The sequence below is a fragment of the Balaenoptera physalus genome (assembly GCF_965194825.1).
Source record: "Balaenoptera physalus genome assembly, chromosome: 5".
In the NCBI taxonomy this organism is placed as follows: Eukaryota; Metazoa; Chordata; class Mammalia; order Artiodactyla; family Balaenopteridae; genus Balaenoptera; species Balaenoptera physalus.
Genome location: NC_138884.1, coordinates 51,573,133 through 51,591,107, shown reverse-complemented (window position 1 = coordinate 51,591,107; position 17,975 = coordinate 51,573,133). Strand labels below are relative to the sequence as shown.

At 39.2% G+C, this 17,975-nt stretch overlaps 1 long non-coding RNA gene across 1 annotated transcript; it reads left to right on the top strand.

The window, feature by feature from the left end:
* Positions 1 to 9,571: 9,571 nt before the first annotated feature.
* Positions 9,572 to 17,561, top strand: LOC309661111. Its single transcript, XR_014263864.1, has 3 exons — positions 9,572 to 9,781; positions 15,953 to 16,044; positions 17,523 to 17,561. It is a non-coding gene; the product is annotated as an uncharacterized lncRNA (long non-coding RNA).
* Positions 17,562 to 17,975: the final 414 nt, after the last annotated feature.

Below are 17,975 nucleotides of genomic sequence, written 5' to 3'. Positions count from 1 at the left end.
ATCCATTTCAGTTTGGCCTCTTTCATTTAGCAATATGTGTTTAGGGTTCCTCCATGTCTCTTCCATTTAGTACTCTTATAGCTCAAGCTGCCATAACATAATACTATAGGCTTGGTGACTTTAACAACTCACAGTTCTAGAGGCTTGGAAGTCTAAGATCACGGTGCTGGCCAATTCAGTGCCTGGTGAGGGCTCTCTTCCTGGCTTGCAGACAACTGTCTTTTCACTGTGTCCTCACATGGTGGAGAGAGACAGAAAAAACTCTCTGGTTTCCTCTTACAGGGGCACTAATAGAGCCTAATCCTCATGACATCATTTAATCTCATTACCTGCCAAAGGCCTCATCTCCAAATACCATCACTTTGTTAGAGCTTGAATGTATGAATTTTGGGGGGACAGAATTCAGTTGATAGCCTCATTCTTCTAACAGTATAAAATATGACGAATAAAGAAAGCTCATCATTAAATTATCTCTTTTCTAGAGTTTCTGTCCCCATGTAGTTATCAACTCCTGGGTAAGATAGCCTGGGAAAGCAAAATTTTAAAAAACACATGAACAAGTTTTTTTGAATCTCAAAATGATTTGAAGGCAAGAAACAGTGTTTGAGAGAAAATTGGGGAACCTTACTTGCATAAGAAAAGGTGATATTCCTCCTGTTCAGAGTTGAATGCCATTTTGGAGCCAGTCAAGCCAGGCTGAGGAAGCACATTCTAAGCAGAAGCAATAAAAATTGTGTGCAAAGAGCCAGGCTTGTTCTAGAAATTAAACAAGCCCCACTGTGAATGTGGAAGAGTGAATGAAGGGATGAGAAGCACGATAGGTGAATGGAAACTAGGTTACAGAGGCCTATGAGTACAGATGGGCATATGCATGTAAGAACACTACTCATGGCAGGGAAAGAACCACCTGGATGTATCAGAAGGAACAAGTTCTTAACACTCACAAAGGGAAAAAAAAAAAGAAAGCCTGGTCTTCCCAGCTAGAATGGAAAACTGTTTAATACATGAGTATTCAGAATAGTTTTCAATCCTGAAATGTGGGGAAAAAGTTAACATGGTCTAAACATTACTTGGGTTCCACCTAAAAAGCTTAAAAGCAAGACTCAGAAGGATAAAATTATTTTTAAGTAATTTAACTGCATCCCAGAACAAAGTTCAAGAATATGTACAGAAATACTAAAATATTTAGCACCAGAAAAAGAAAATCTACAGTGACTGTCATCCAATAAAAAAATTACCAGGTATATCAAGAAGCACGAATATAGAACCACAATGAAGGGGAAAAAACCTAATTAAAACTGACCCAGAAATAGAAAAATTAAAGCATTAGTAGACAACAAAACTAAAGTAGATATTATAATTATATTTCATATTTTCAAGAAGCTACAGGAGGGATTGGACATGTAAAGGAAGGTATTTTTTAAAAAGCAAATCAACGTTTTAGAGATTAAAATTAAAATAGCTGAGATTAAAAGTACATTGGATAGAATTAACAGTAGATTAGACATTGCAGAAAAGAATTAGTTAACTGAACAAAAAGCAATATACATTATTCAAAATAAACACACAAAGAAAAGAAAAAAAACTTTAAAAAGATATGAATATCAAGAGAATGGGAAGTCAAGTCATAGATGGGGAGAAAAAATTTGTAAAAGACAAATCAGATAAAGGATTGGTATGAAAATATACAAAGAACACTTACTGCTTACCACTAAAAAAAGAGGACAACCTGATTAAAAGTGGACAAAAAATCTAAACTGACACCTCAGTAAAGAAGATATAAAATATCAAATAGGCATATGACAAGATGCTCAACACCTTATGTGTTTGGAGAACTGCAAATTAAAACAGCAATGAGAAACCACTATGCAGCTATGAAGAGGACAAAAATTCAGAACACTGACAACACCAAATGCTGGTGAGGATGCAGAGCAGTAGGAACTCTCATGATTGCTGTAGGGAATGCAAAATGGTACAGACTCTTTGGAAGACAGTTTGGCAGTTTAATAAAAGAGTAAATATACATTTACCATAAAATGCAGCAATCAAGCTCTTTGGTATATACCCCAAAGAGCTGAAAATTTACGTCCATACAAAAGCCTGCACATGAATGATTGTGGCAGCTTTATTCATAATTGCCAAAAATTAGAGGCAACCAAGGTGCCCTTCCATAGATGGATGGATTAAAAACAAACAAACAAACAAACAAAAACCTGTTCCACATTCATACAATGGAATATTATTCAGCAACAAAAGGAAATAAACTACCCATGAAAAGACATGGAGGAACTTAAATGCATATTACTAGGTGAAATAAACCAATCTGAAAGGGCTACGTACGGTATAATTCTTAACTATATGATAGTTTAGAAGGCAAAGCTATGGAGACCGTAAAAAGATCAGTGGTTGTTGGGGGTTTGGGTGGAGGAAGGGAAGAGTAGGTTGAATAGGTGGAACACAGGGGATTCTTAGGTCAGTAAAAGTATTCTGTGTGATATTACAGTGGTGGATACATGTTGTATTAGTCAGAATTCTCCAAAGAAGCAGAACCTATAGAATACATGCATGTGTTTGTAACAGGGAATTAGCTCTTATGATAATGGAAGCTGAGAAATCCCACAGTCTGCCATCTGTAAGCTGGAGGCCCCAGAAAGCTAGTGATATAATTCAATCCTAGTCCAATGGCCTGAGAACCAGGGGAGGTGGTGATATAAATTCCAGTCTGAGGTCAGGAGAAGATGAAATATCTCACCTCACACCATGAGGCAGGAAAAAGGGGCAAATTCTTCCTTCCCCCAGCTCTTGTTCTATTCAAGCCCTCAACAGACTGGATGATGTCCACCCACATTGGGGGGGCGGCAATCAACTTTACTGAGTCCACCAATTTCAATGCTCATTTCACCTGGAAATTCCCTCACAAAATATACCCAGAAATAATTTTTAATCTGGGTCCCCCATAGCCAGTTAAGTTGACACATGAAACTAATCATCACAAGTCGACCCTGTGTCAACATGACACCCATATGCATCTCCTCAAATCTTACTTAATCCCCAAATAAGACAATAACAAGGTCTTAATTCCACTTAATATGATACAACAATTCTGAGTCCAATCAAAATACACTAACCTTATCCCCAGAAGAGGAGGTAAATCCTTGTGATATAACTTAAAGTACTATAATGTAAAATTAAGAGTACTTACATATTATGATATAAAATCAATACAACTCATGTTACATAATAAGGGAATATGAGAGAGAAAAAACAAATACACACTTAACACAAATATATTCATAGCAAAAAAAAATGGTGTACTCATGACAATTACAGTCCTCGTTTCTGTAAGTGGTCAGTTATAGCTGGTCTTTGTAACTACTTTCTTATACCCATTCTGTATTCTTTCTATCTTCAGCAAGCACCTCAGCAGATCGTGGTTCTTCCCTGGTGGGTGACCAAATCCTTGCTTCTTGAATAGTCTGGGTCATTAGTAGCCCTGCCTAGACTGGGTTGTTGTAGTTTTCCACTGAGCTTAATCAAAGAACATGGTAATACTAAGGGATGCCTTAAGCGATCTACTATATCCAGATACACTTTTCCTTACCCGCCGGTGGGGTCCGCATTTCTGGGGGGCCGGGCGCCTCAAGCCGGAGAGGGGATGGCGGCTCCGTTGCCATAACGGAGAGCTGAAGCGGCAGCAGCAGCGAGAGCAGGGAAGAAAATAAGGCGGAGGGAGGGGACGCCGGAGAACCCGGGGGTCGCTCAGGGTCGGCCGCGAGGAGGCCCGGGGGTTCCTGCGGCTGGTGCCCTCTGTGGCCCGAGGAGGGGGCCCATGACGCCGCGAAGGCGCGGGCTCTGCCGTGCCCAACACTCGGCGGAGCGCGTCTCTCGGCTCCCGGCTCTCGCTGCTCAGCCGCCGCGGCCGCCGACCCGGGCGCAGCCCAGGAGACTGACCTCAGCGGATAAGCGGCGGCGGCGGTGGCGCCCCGCGCTCCCTCAAGAGTTCTTTATATGTTCTTTATAGATACAAGTTCTTTATCAAATACGTTACTTACAAGTATTTTCTCCAGTCCATGGCTCCTATTTCGATTTTCTTAACTGTGAATGCTTTTTTCAAAGAGCAGACATTTTTATCATGATGAAGTCCAGTTTATTGATTTTTTCTTTTATGTATTGTGATTTTAGTGTCATATCAAAGAAATATTTGCCTAACCCAAGTTCACAAAGATTTTCTCCTATGTTTTCTTGTAAAAGTTGTATAATTTTAGGTTTTACAATTAGGTCTACAATCCATTTTGAGCTAACTTTTGTATAAAGTGTGCGATATGAATGAAAATTTATTTTTTGTTTACACAAGGATCAAATTGCTCCAGGACTATCTGTTGAACAGACGATCTTTTCTCTACTGAGTTGCCTTTGTAGCACAAAATCAAAACTATTATGTCATGAGTTTTGCCCAAACCCAGTCAGATTCCCATCTTGAAAATCCACCTTAAACCATTGGAGTTCAGACCCCTAATCTTGTAAATATGTTCCCACAACTCCTGCTTCTGATAACTGCTAAGATTCTGCCAAGGTGTGGTGTTCTCACTCGCTGATGGAGGTTTAAAAAACTTAGCGGTGCTTCATGGAGAGATAACCAACTGACAAATTCCAACCCAATCTGATAATTTCTTTATTTTAAATTGAAATAATTATTTAAGAATGTGTTTAGATAGGAGATAGTATACATAATTAGGGTTCATTTTGTCAGGTGTGATTTCACAAGGAATTTTTTATCATAACTTAAGATTTACTGTTGTGAAAAATATTTGACAGTAGCTTTTGAAAAGCACAATTAGTCAAATTTGCACTTAAAATTATAATTCTTTTATTTTTCAATTAGAACTGTTTATCCTTTAATATTTAATAAGGGCTTCATAGGAGTGCTTCTCACTTTTATTTGTTTATTCATTCAAAAATTACTTTGGGGAAACATTAGTTTGTAACACTGCAACAAGAAACTACAGGAACTATAGGACTAAAAACAGTAACATTTGGTCACAGCAACTCATGGCAAACATAATATAAACTACAGCTTAGAGACCACGATGGTATAGATTAAATCTTTGGGATAGAAATGAGTGATCCAAAATGCATTAGGTTATAAAACATATTCTTATTAGCTTCTTGTATTTATTTCTGTTAGTAATTATAAATATAAGCCATTTATTGAAGTCTCATGATATTTCTAGCCGTGACCATTTTCCAGGAAGTGTTTGTATAAAATACACGTGATTTTATTCTCATATTAAAAATGTGGATACTGAGGGCTTCCCTGGTGACGCAGTGGTTAAGAATCCACTTGCCAATGCAGGGGACACGGGTTCGAGCCCTGGTCTGGGAAGATCTCACATGCTGCGGAGCAGCTAAGCCTGCAAGCTACAACTACTGAAGCCCGCGCCTAGATCCCGTGCTCTGCAACAAGAGAAGCCACCGCAATGAGAAGCCTGCGCACCGCAAGAAAGAGTAGCTCCCGCTTGCCGCAGCTAGAGAAAGCCCACGAGCCCAAGGCAACCAAAAATAAAATAAATAAACATAAATAAATTTTTTTTAAAATGTGGATACTGAGATTTAGAGAGCTCTGGTGAGGAGCAGAGCTCCAACGCCTTCCTTGTCTCCTATCCTGTTGGGCTCTGTACCCTCTCCTTCCCTAGGTCCACAGAGCCTCAAGTCTATTGAAACTGATTTGGTCCTCTCTCCTCAACGTCAACCTGCCTGTTTTCTTTGTTACTTCTTTGCTCTAATACACTACCCAGATCGTGGCTTGGAGGATTTGTATGCGGGGTTATTTACCATACACAATTAGGAAACCCCTCCCCGTGTGTTCTTCGGTCTCTGGCCATGGCGTTGGCAGTAGTCTGGGCTCACTCTCACTTATCACTGAGCCTCTGATTGGAGTCCTGGCGGCCGAGGCACTGTCACTCATGACAGCACAGCCTTTCTCCTTTGATACTTTCATAATCTGAAAATGAAATGCACATCTTTCACTGGTGGATTAGAAATAGAATTTTCTTCTCTACTTTTCGTTTGCAGACTAGGTTTTAAAGCCTCAAGTGACTGTGTGAACTTTATCTTGTCTCTGCCAGCAGTCTGCATCAGCAGCATGGGGTGACTTTGGTTGCCAGACCTTTCTCATGCTCTCCACCCATCAAATGGCTTCAACCCAGGGTCCCAGGAGTGTGTTGGTTTCCTGAGGAACAAAATCCTATCTTCCAATAGAACGCTTACTTCCAGCTACTCACTGGCACATACAGAGTCATACAGAGTTTGTAAACCTAGCTTTTCTTCTTACTACTTGGAGATTAATCCTATAATGCCCTCATTCTTCCAGAACAATAGTTCTCCACATGAGAATTAAACAACTGCTTCTTTAAGCCACATTGAGCCACATCTGGCAGGAAATGTTGTACTGAAAATTGGAAGATCTAACTGGTGGCTGGATTTGACATCGCTGAGTCTTTTGTAATATTCTCTGCTTCATTTTGCTGAGAAATGAAAGTTTGCATTAGGTGGTCTGGAGTTGTGAAACACAAATGTGGACATATGGAAAAAATTCTCAAAGCTCTTTTTATTTTTCTTGAAGTGACAATATTGCCTTATGTTTAAATCCACTGAGTAGAATAATATTACTTATTTAAAAGCCTACATATTTTCAGCTTTATAATATCAGGCACGCCTATGGAAAGAAGCCTTTCATCAGAGAGGGGAAATAGTGAGTATTTAGAATGACAATTGTAATTTTAGCAGTTTAACTGGGACTTTTTATTTTTTATTATTTGGTTAAAGGGCCAGATAGTAAATATTTAGGCTCTGTGGGCCTGCAACTCCTGAACGCTGCCACTGCAGAGTGAAAGCAGCCTTGGACTGTACTTAATGAATGGGTGTGGCAGTGTTTCAATGAAACATTGTTTAGACAGGAACAAAGCAGATTTGGACCTCATGCCAGTTTGTTGACCCTTACCCTCGAAAAAACTCTGAGTTTCACATTCTTTTTTTATATCCCCATGACCCTCCTTTTTAAAATCATCTGCCATCTATACCGTGCAGTGCAATGTTAGGTTGCCAGATTTATATTTGTTGATTGTAAGTATGTCTCCCAAACTATATATTTATATGAAATTCAAATTTATCTGGGCATGGTGTATTTTACCTGGCAACCCTATCCCAGTGACCTTTTTCCCACATATTCCACCTTAATTTGGAGCTTGATGTCCTTCCCTAGATCAAAATCTTCTTTGGAAAATGTCTGAAGTTCTTAAAGATCAGCTGAGGGGGAATTTAGGGCCACACTGCCTTTCCTACAATTGCCTTTGTTGCATGTTAGGAACAATAATGAAGGAAAAGGAACAAAGTTTTTGTCTCAGGCTAAATACAAACACATCTGTACTTGTGCAAGAGAGGTTTGGTGGAGCCGTAATTTCCTTTCCATTCCCTGAACATCTGCCCTGGTCACAGGTTACCTATTGTTTCTAGGTAAGTGAATCCTGATGGAGTCAACATGGAGGACGATATTCAGAGAAGAGGGGTCTTAAAGGGATATGATACAGAAGAGAACCTACCTAGTACAGAGTAAATGCTTCAGTGCATACATGTTCATTATCATTCCCTAGTCCTTTAACATCCCAATTATTTCAATTCATTCAATATAAAATATTCAAAGAAAAATTCTGCCCATATACTCTGTACTTGCTTAATAAATAAGCCTCATTAAAGTTAAAATTTAGAAGAATGAGACTATACAAGTCACAAGATCAAGGTATTATTTCAGTCATTCTAAATGATGTTGGTATTTGAGTTCAAATTACATTGCACGCTGGCTCTGAAAGGGGCAGAATTATTTTCCAGAAAATGTTGGCAAAGATCTGCTAGGCTGTGAGAAGTTGGTTCTCATGTACTCTGGGCTGTGAGAGAACACTGTCTTTTCCCATAAACACGAGGGAAGGTGAAAGGGCTCTGGGGACTTCTGATGGGGAAGATAATGAAAGGTGCCTTCATACCTCAGCTGTTCAGCACCATTAACCTTCCCAGTAATTGAAACACACAAAAGGGGGGGGGGGGTAAGTGAGAGGCCTCCCTCTCATATATTACCTGGCAGGTACAATTACTTAAGCCTTCAAATAAAGGAACGACTTTAGGTTCCTTTTAAACCATTCTTTACAAAAAAATCAACCAAAGCTTTTTGTTTTTTAACTCTAATGTTATAATCATTTCTTTCTTTTGATTTGTGCCTGTGGATTAAAGCATACCCAGCTCAATAAGGTGGGCATTTGTTATTTAATTAATGTAACTAATAAAGTCCACCATGTAGAAAAGGTTACAGCAACAAAAAAAAGAGGTCTTAAAGGTTTACCATAGGAGACCAATTTACGATTCAAAGTGGTTTTAGACTGACAGGCAAAAATAAGATTTCATTTTCCACATGGAAATGAAAAATACAAATGCAAAATTTTAATCTAGTTCAAGCTGAGGAATAACATCATATTGTAATTACAATACAAGGAAAATGAACCTAATCCTATAAATGTGTGTATGGACATGAAGGAAACTAGTTTTCATCAGTTATGTCAATGACATAACAATAGAGCAATGGAAGTGTCTGTGTGTGTGTGTGTGTGTGTGTGTAGGGAGTTGTTATTAACACTTCTCTATGCGAATTATACATGTACATATAAGAATGTATTTCTGTGATAAGACAAGAACATCTAGAAAAGCATTTTAAAAAGTAGTTATCTTTGCAAAAGCTAAAAGTTCCTATAATTAAAAAGCAAGTCATCCAGCTCATGTCACATACTCACAGTATCATCCAGTGGCATTTATATCAAAACTTGCTATTATAAGTTAGATTGTATTTGCTTTTGAATCTACTTGAATTATGCAGCCATTATTTGAGCTAAATTACAAAAATGTTAAATGTTTCTATTATCTAAATCAGGATGAAACAGAAAGATATTTCAAAGTTTCTGATACAATTTTTTTTTCTTTTTTAAAGGGGAAGAGGAGGAAATGAGGAGTCTTTTGTTTTTTTTAATTGATTGATTGATTGATTGCTATGTTGGGTCTTCGTTTCTGTGCACGGGCTTTCTCTAGTTGCGGCAAGCGGGGGCCACTCTTCATCGCGGTGCGCGGGCCTCTCACTATCGTGGCCTCTCTCGTTGCGGAGCACAGGCTCCAGACGCGCAGGCTCAGTAGTTGTGGCTCACGGGCCTAGTTGCTCGGCAGCATGTGGGATCTTCCCAGACCAGGGCTCGAACCCGTGTCCCCTGCATTAGCAGGCAGATTCTCAACCACTGCGCCACCAGGGAAGCCCTCTGATACAATTTTAAGTGAAAATGGTGAGAAAGTGAAGCTGCCAGATGGCAAATATTTAATTTCTGCTCAGTTTTCTTCCATCACAAATCCCTGTGCTGGGCAGAGACTGAGGTCTAAATGGTCCTCATTCTTCACGCTCCTGGATTCACCCTCTTTGACACATGGCTTTTCAGCTCCTTTTACTGAAGAGGCAGAATCTGTTCTCCCGACGCTTGATCCCGAGTTAGGTTATGAGATTTACTTCGGTCAATGGAATGCCAGCTGATGTGACACACGAAGATCAGAACAGACTTGTATTTTTCTGCTTCTTCTCTTAGTTCTGTGCCACCGCGGTGAGAGGTGCCTGGGTTTGTTTGCTGAGCAATGATACACAAGTCCAGTCATCTCAGATGGGGCCATTCTCCATCAGCGGACAACAGCCTCCCCAAGGCAGGTGCGCAGGAGACCAGAACACCTGCTGAGCCAAGAGTGTGGTCTTGAGACCCCTGAGCTCAGTAAAGTGGTGTCTGCCACTGAGGTTTCTGGTTGATTCACAGCATTATTATGGCAGTAAATAACGGATATTGCTGCTTATGTTTTTTAACTCCCATTTTTCAGTTACATTTCTATTTGGAATAGTGTGGTAAAGTAGATGTCAATGGATTCAATGTTTTTCTAGAGTTTCTGTATTCCTTTTTAAAAACAGCTTTGAGATATAATTCACCTACTGTAGAATTCACCTACTTAAAGTGTCCAAATCAATTGTTTTTTTGTATATTCAGAGTTGTGCATTCATCTCCACAATCTATTTTATCAATTTTATTGATAAAAAAAATTTTGGAAATTTTATCAATTTCCAAAAAAAGAAATCTTTCTTTTTCTAGCCTACAAGTCTCCCATCTCCCACAGCCCCAAGCAAACACTCATCTACTTTCTGTCTCTATAGGTTTGTCCTTTTTGACATTTCATATCAATGGGCTCATATAATATATGGTTCCTTATGACTAACTAATTTCACTCAGAGTATTTTCAAGATTCCTCTACATTGGAATACTTCATTCATCAGTACTTCAGCCTAAAAATATATCACTGGAATTATGGAATAAACTTAATCCTTAAGGGTGTATTTTTTTAATTAACCAGCACTATTACGAGTTCTCAGTCTTGTTTTCAATTTAAAAAGACTTTTAATGATAATCATTGAAATGCTTATGGTTGAATTTAGATTCAATTCTGTGCAATAAAATCAAATTGGTTATAACACAATAAAGGCCGTATATGAGAAGCCCATAGCTGATGTCATACTCTGTGCTTTTCCTCTAAGATCAAGAATAAGAGAAAGATGCCCACTCTCGCCACTTTTATTCAACATAGTATTAGAAGTCCTAGTCAGAGTAATTAGGCAAAAAAAAAAAAAAGGAAATCAGCAGCACCCAGCTGGAAAGGAAGAAGTAAAATTGTCAATATTTGCAGATGACATGATATTATATATAGAAAACCCTAAAGACTCCACCAAAAAAACACTGTTAGAACTAATAAACAACTTTAGTAATATTGCAGAATACAAAATCAATATACAAAAATTGGTTGCATTTCTATATGCTAGTAATAAAACAATACCACTCACAATTGCATCAAAAGAATAAAATACCTATGAATAAATTTAACCATGGAGGTGAAAGACCTGTACATTGCAAACTATAAGACACTGATGAAAGTAACTGAAGGAGACACAAATAAATGGAAAGATATTCTGTGGCTCAAAGATTAGAAGAGTTAATATTGTTAAACTGTCCATACTACCAGAAGCAATCTACAGATTCAATTCAATCCCTATCAAAATTCCAATGGCATTTTACACAGAAACAGAGCAAAAAAATCCTAAAATGTGTAAGGAACCACAAAACACCCTGAATAACCAAAGCAATCTTAAGAGAGAACAAAGCTGGAAGCATCATGCTTCCTGATTGTAAGTTATATTACAAAACTATGGTATGGTATTGGTATAAAAAGAGGCACATTGATGAATGGAGCAGAATAGAGAGCTCAGAAATAAACGCACACATATATGGTCACTTAATTTATGACAAAGGAGCCAAGAATATACAATGGGGAAAGGACAGTCTGTTCAACAAATGGTGTTGGCAAAACTGGACAGCCACATGCAAAAGAATAAAACTAGACTACTACCTTACACCATACAGAAATTAACTCAAAATGGAATAAAGACTTGAATTTAAGACCTGAAATCATGAAACTCCTAGAAGAAAACATATACGGTAAGCTCCTGGACATTGGTCATGGCCATGATTTTTTGGATATGACACCAAAAGCAAAGGCAATAAAAGTAAAAATAAACAAGTGAGACTACATCAAACTAAAAAGCTTCTGTACAGTAAAGGAAACCATCAACAAAATGAAAAGGCAACCAATTGAATGGGAGAAATATTTGCAAATCATGTATCTGATAATGGGCTAATATCTAATATATATAAAGATCTCGCACAACTCAATAGCAAACAAACAATCTAATTAAAAATGGGCAAAGGATCTGAAGAGACATTTTTCCAAAGAACACATACAGTTGACCAACAGGTATAGGAAAAGATGTTCAACGTCACTAATCATCAGGGAAATGCAAATCGAAACCACAATGAGATATCACTTCACACCTGTTTGTATGATTATCATCAAAAGGTAAGAAATAACAAGTGTTGGCAAGGATGTGAAGAGAAGGAGACACTTGTGCACTCTTGGTGGGAATGTACATTGGTACAGACAGTATGGAAAATAGCATGGAGTTTCCTCAAAAGATCAAAACTGGGACTACCATATGATCCAGCAATTTCACTTCTGTGTATTTGTACAAAGAAAATGAAAACACTAACTCCAAAAGATATATGCACACCCATGTTTATTACAGAATTATTTACAATAGTTAAGACATGGGAACAACTTCAGTGTTCATTGATGGGTGAATGGATAAAAAAATGTGATACACACACTGGAATACTATTGAGCCATTAAGAAAAAGGAAATTGTGCCATTTGTGACAACATGGAGGGACTTCGAGAGCATTATGCTAAGTGAAATAAGTTAGAGAAAGATAACCTCTGGTCTCACTGATATGAGTAATCTTAAAAAGAAAAAAAAGGAGCTCATAAATACAGAGAACAGATAGTTGGTTGCCAGACTGGGGGGGTGGGGATGGGGGTGGGAAGTAGGTGACATGAGTGAAGGGGGTTCAAAAGGTACAAATTTCCAGTTATAAAATAAATAAGCCACAGGGATGTAATGTATAGCATGGTGAATATAGTTATTAATACTGTATTGCATATTTACAAGTTGCTGCAAGTAAATCTGAAAAGTTCTCATCACAAGAAGAAAGAAAAAAATCTGTGACTGTGTATGGTGATTGATGGTAACCAGATTTACTGTGATGTTCATTTTGCAGTACACACAAATGTCAAATCATTGAATTGTACACCTGAAACTAATATAGTGTTCTATGTCCATTATACCTCAATAGAAAAATTCTTAGGTCAAGATCAGATGTTGATTTTAATTTTAAATTAGAAAAGGACTTTTAAGGATGCACTCAACTCTGCCTCCCTCTTCCTACCCCAAAGGAGTAAAGAAAAATTGTGACCTTTTATGCCTTTCATAAAATTAGAAATTTTGTTTAAAGGGTATAATATATCTCAATTTAAAAAGTTTAAAAAAAAAAAGAATTTTTTTTCCTGGACACTCATGTAGTTGATTCTGTGAATTTATCCTTCTTTGTGATATGATAGAAGGAAGTTCTAGAATCTCCCTTTTCTCTCTATGTATGCACCTCAGCTGCTGCCATCAGTGGACATGTGTGCAAGATGATATTGGAGACTGTGGTGCTTGAATTGGGTAGAATGCTGGACAGCTGACTCTGCACTTCATTTTAACGTTAAGCCTCTCTGATTCTACTTGTGCCAGAATGTCAGGAAAAGTGTGTTGTTTATGCACAATCCTGTGAAATGTTTATTAAGCACTTTTGGAAATACCATGCAGTATTGCTTTTATACTTCAAGTTCTTAGTTGTGGTTTGTTCTATCTTAGATACCAGTGTTTGTTAGTCCCCAAAAGTCCTACTGGGTTGAAATGGGCTGAATTGGAAAGAAATATTATAAGCAGATAAGGTAGGGGGTCTATGGAGAAAGAAAACCAGGCATGGCTTTCTGGACATAAGAGAACACCTATTAATTTAGTACAAGCCATTTTGTGATCTAAGCCTGGCCAGAGTGCTTGCCCTTGAACAGGTCTCAGTAATGAAGGATCTTAAGGGAAAACAAGAATGCTGACTGTTATCAGGCAAGAGAAGTAGCACTAGTAACAATGTATCAGTTGTAAAGACTTCCAGTTCTGTTTCCATGGTAAAGATTAGCCTGAAGCACTCAACCACCAGGTCAAAGGGAATCTAAGGGATGATGGCGTTGACCTTTTCTGATCCTCCGGATTTCAATCAACTAAAGCCTGGGCTCTGCCTACCTCCCAAGCCCTTTCATGAATATACATGTACCCTTAGCTTAAAACTTCCCCAGTTTTGCTGTTTGGGGAGACACCGCTTTGGGAAAGATCCCTGGTGTTCTACTTACTTGCTGCAAGTAACAAATCCTTCCTTCTCTCACTCTTTGTGTTGGTTGTGTCTTTTGGCTCGACACCCACCAAGAGGCAAACTTAGTTTTTCGGATAACAATATGAGGCTGACTATTCTCTAGCTGAGATTTATGTAATTAGATGCATAATCCTTTGGTTGTTAAAACCAGGGCTTCCAAGGGCTAGTTACAGGGAACATAGCTCATCAGAGATAACCTGCGAAGACACCGTGCAGTGTGTTTTTTATCACACATGTGACAATTCTTCTCCCTGCAGTCTGTCTCTCCATAATTGTTCTTCAGGATTTGTTGCCTGGGGGCTTATGGGAAAAATAACTCCTAATAGAAATACGATTATATTTTATTCACAGTATTCTTTCAGAGGATTTAATGATACATCTGTTCCCATTACAAGAGTAAAGTTAAATGTATTCCCAGATTTAGATAAAACACGCAGAAATAATTTACAGGGAGAAAACTGCTGAATAGAGAAGAAAAATGAATGGAGTCATGTTTTGATCTATGGAGAGCATTGAGAAAGGATTTCATTCGGGTGGGGTGAGTTGATCCTTCCTCTTCTCGGTAGGGAATCCTGAGTGCACAGACTGCTCCCAGGTGAGCAGGATAACAGAAGACTTTGGTCAGGAAATGCCAAGGGTGTAGTTTCACTTAGAATATACTTTCCTAGGCAGCCTGTCTGCACTTACACATATGAGGGTCCACACACTTCTGAACATCGGAAGTTGATTTCTTGTCTTTTATTTGTGACGTGTGCTGATTTCAAGTTCTCTTTTGTGTTTGGTGTGAACTCTGCAGACACATACATATATGCGCGTGCGTGATTTGTGGGGTTTGAATCATCACTTATAGAAATGTGCAAGATTAGATCTACACATTTTCTTCACCTTTGCTTTGTTTTGATTTTTTAAAATTTAATTTAATTTTATATTGGAGTATAGCTGATTTACAATATTGTGTTAGTTTCAGTTGTACAGCAAAGTGATTCAGTTATACATATACATGTGTCCATTCTTTTACAGATTCTTTTCCCATATAGATTATGACAGAATGTTGAGTAGAGTTCCCTGTGCTATACAGTAGGTCCTTGTTGATTATCTGTCATCTTTCTTATATAAAAGAGCAAAGGGCTGTGCAAACAGGTCACAGAATGCAGCGGACTGCCCCTGACCTGCAGGGATTTAGCTTGGAGGCCTTGGCGGTCCCGTTAGGCATCCTTTCTCCTCTGAGCCTGGAGCTCTAGCATCAGCCTACCTGATCCAGCGCCCTGTGGATGAGCATGGTGTTAAGTACTTGACATTCATTTTCTCCTGTAACCCTTGGATCAGTTCTCTGCTGGTAAGACTTCTATTTTCTTATGAAACAGACAACGAAGCTGAGGATCACAGATGCTGAGCAGCTGCCGGGGGTCTCACGGGTGGGTACCAACTCCCAGGGCAGCTCTGGGACTGGTACGTGGAATGCTCAGCAGTTTCCATCCCTTTGTGGGGGTTTCAGACCTGTAATTTCATAATGGCTCTATGACTGGCTATCATCACCATTCTACACACAAGAAAAGTGAAGCACAAAGCCACGAAGTCTCCAGCGAAAGAAGGCAGCTGGAAAGCGGTAAAACCAGGAGTCGCATCAGCTGTCTGCTAGCAAGTCCCTGCTTTGGGCCTTGCTTTGCCTGGTCTCTTCAAGCCTCCTCACCTGGGGCTGCCCTTGTCTTGGAAGATCATGTAACAGCCCCAGTGCTGTCCAGTGGTCAATGCTGTGCACTGCACAAGGACATCTGCCTGCAAATCTCAATCCCTCGTGGGCTGTTTCATCTCTGACTTGGAAAATCCATCCTGAATGTCTGCTCAAGTAATTTACCAGCATTGTCCTTTTTGGTTTTAATTGACATCAATTACTGAGGCGCCTTCTAACCCATTTTAAATGGATTTCCCATGAACAACTGAATAGAGTTTTCACAGGTGACAACTTTTCTGTTTCAGAGACCTGAGGGCCAGTGAGAAGGGGTTTCAGAGCTCAGCTGACCTGGTCCAAGTCTGGCTTGCTTTGTGACACATCCATTAAACTCTCTGAGGTTAGTCTGTCTATCCATTAAATGGGCAGAGTAACATTTACTTCAAAGGAATGCTGTGACCATTTATTTAGATTACACACACACACACACAGACTGTCTGTTGTATAGGCTTTAAAAAATATTAGACACTTAATGTAAATCATTAATTTATATTTGCTTTAAAAATTAGAAATACCATATTCAGGTTCTGGGACATGTATTAGGCACTAGGAAAATGTCTGACTAATAAATGAAGGTCACTCTACCGCTTGTGGCTTTTTTCAAGGTTCTAAATGCACCCTCCGAGCAAGCTTTGCTCAGTGTTTCCCAGGACTGCTGATTGATGGGGTGGGTGGGAAGAGTTCCTGATTCCCAGGGGCCCTGAGTAGGAGTGGAGAAAGCTGGAAAGTTGGGATCAGAATCTACATATTTGGGTCAAATTCTACTTGTAAATTCTGTGGCCTTGCCAAGCTATTTACATTTTCTATTCCTGTTTTTGTTTTTTACCCAGGTTGCAGAATAGAAATAATAAAAACAGCTTTTCTGCTTTGTTCTCAGGCATATAATGCCCTACTCAAGGTTAAAGTTACTTTCATATTCTGATCACTTTGGATGGTGCAAGAATGCCTGGACACTGTTCCTAAGTCTCAGCACATTTGTCATGAGTCTGGTCACAGTTTTAGGAGAGTATTGATCCTAGTGATGCCATGCTCATACCTCCTTCATTTACATCTGCTGGCAGCCTCTTTAGGAAGTAGAGGAGGCCATGTGACTTACCTCAAGGTCATGGGTCTTGAAATCCTTCTTCCTCCATGGGCCATCAGGCCTCTATCTGTATACTCTGAAACAATTTATCTATTTATCTGCCTATCTATCTATCCATTTATTTATCTATCCATTTATTTATTTATTTAAGATGCCTTTTATATTCCATCATTTTTCAATATGAACTTTTGGGTAATTGTATTAAAGAATTTGAATGGAAAGGAATACACATACAGTATATAGAAGTTGATTCAAAACTCTTCATTCTTCAATTAAGTGTATTCAGTTTACCTACTTAACATAAGGTCACTTCCCTGATGATATTTGGAGTAAGATTCCTTCTCCCAGGATGCCAGTTTTTAGTTTTATATATCTGCTGACCACAATTCTCAAATCTCCAAGTAGGAATATACATAATAAAATGCTGACATTATAGTAGAAGTCGGGTCGGTGTTTTAATTAATTATTTTTTACTTTGAATATTTTCCAGCTTTATTGAGATGTATTTTGACACATAACACTGTATATATAACCGTATATATTTCGAAATGATTACCATAATAAGGTTCTTTAGGTTTTTATTTTTAAATATGAATCATTAAATGAGTTGAGAAATCAAAAGCAGTCTTTTTTACAACAGTTCTCAGTACATGTAAATATTTTCTTCAAACCGGGTTAGTTACTTGTCCTAACTTCTTTTCAACCAAAAAAAAAGAAACTCACATTTTTCCTAGCATCGGTGTTAATGCTCAAGCATCATCAGCGTGGTGAAGCTCGGTCTCAGACTGAAGTCCACTGACCTGCTCAGCTGTTCAGAGTGGGAAACCAGCCGGTGAAGGAGCTAGGACCGCGGATTCGGATTCGGAGCGAGTGCAGGTTGAAGACCTTCACCGACTTGACTCGCACTTCCTCCCGCCACCGCCAGGAGCGCCCGGGACGCGTGGAGCTCGCAGCGCGGCGGGAGCGGGTGGGGGTGGGGGTGTGGCTGCAGGTTGGGGCTCCCGCCCCGCCGGCTGCGCGGGTTCGCCGAGCCCGGAGGAGGGAGCGCTAGCTACCCCGAGCGGGAGGGAGCTTGCAGACTCCGGCTCAGAGCAGCTGTCTGGACACCTTGGGTTTTGGGGTGGGGAGCCCCGGCGACTGTGAACATGGACTCCGCCGCGGGAGCCTGTCTCATGATGCTCTTTCTT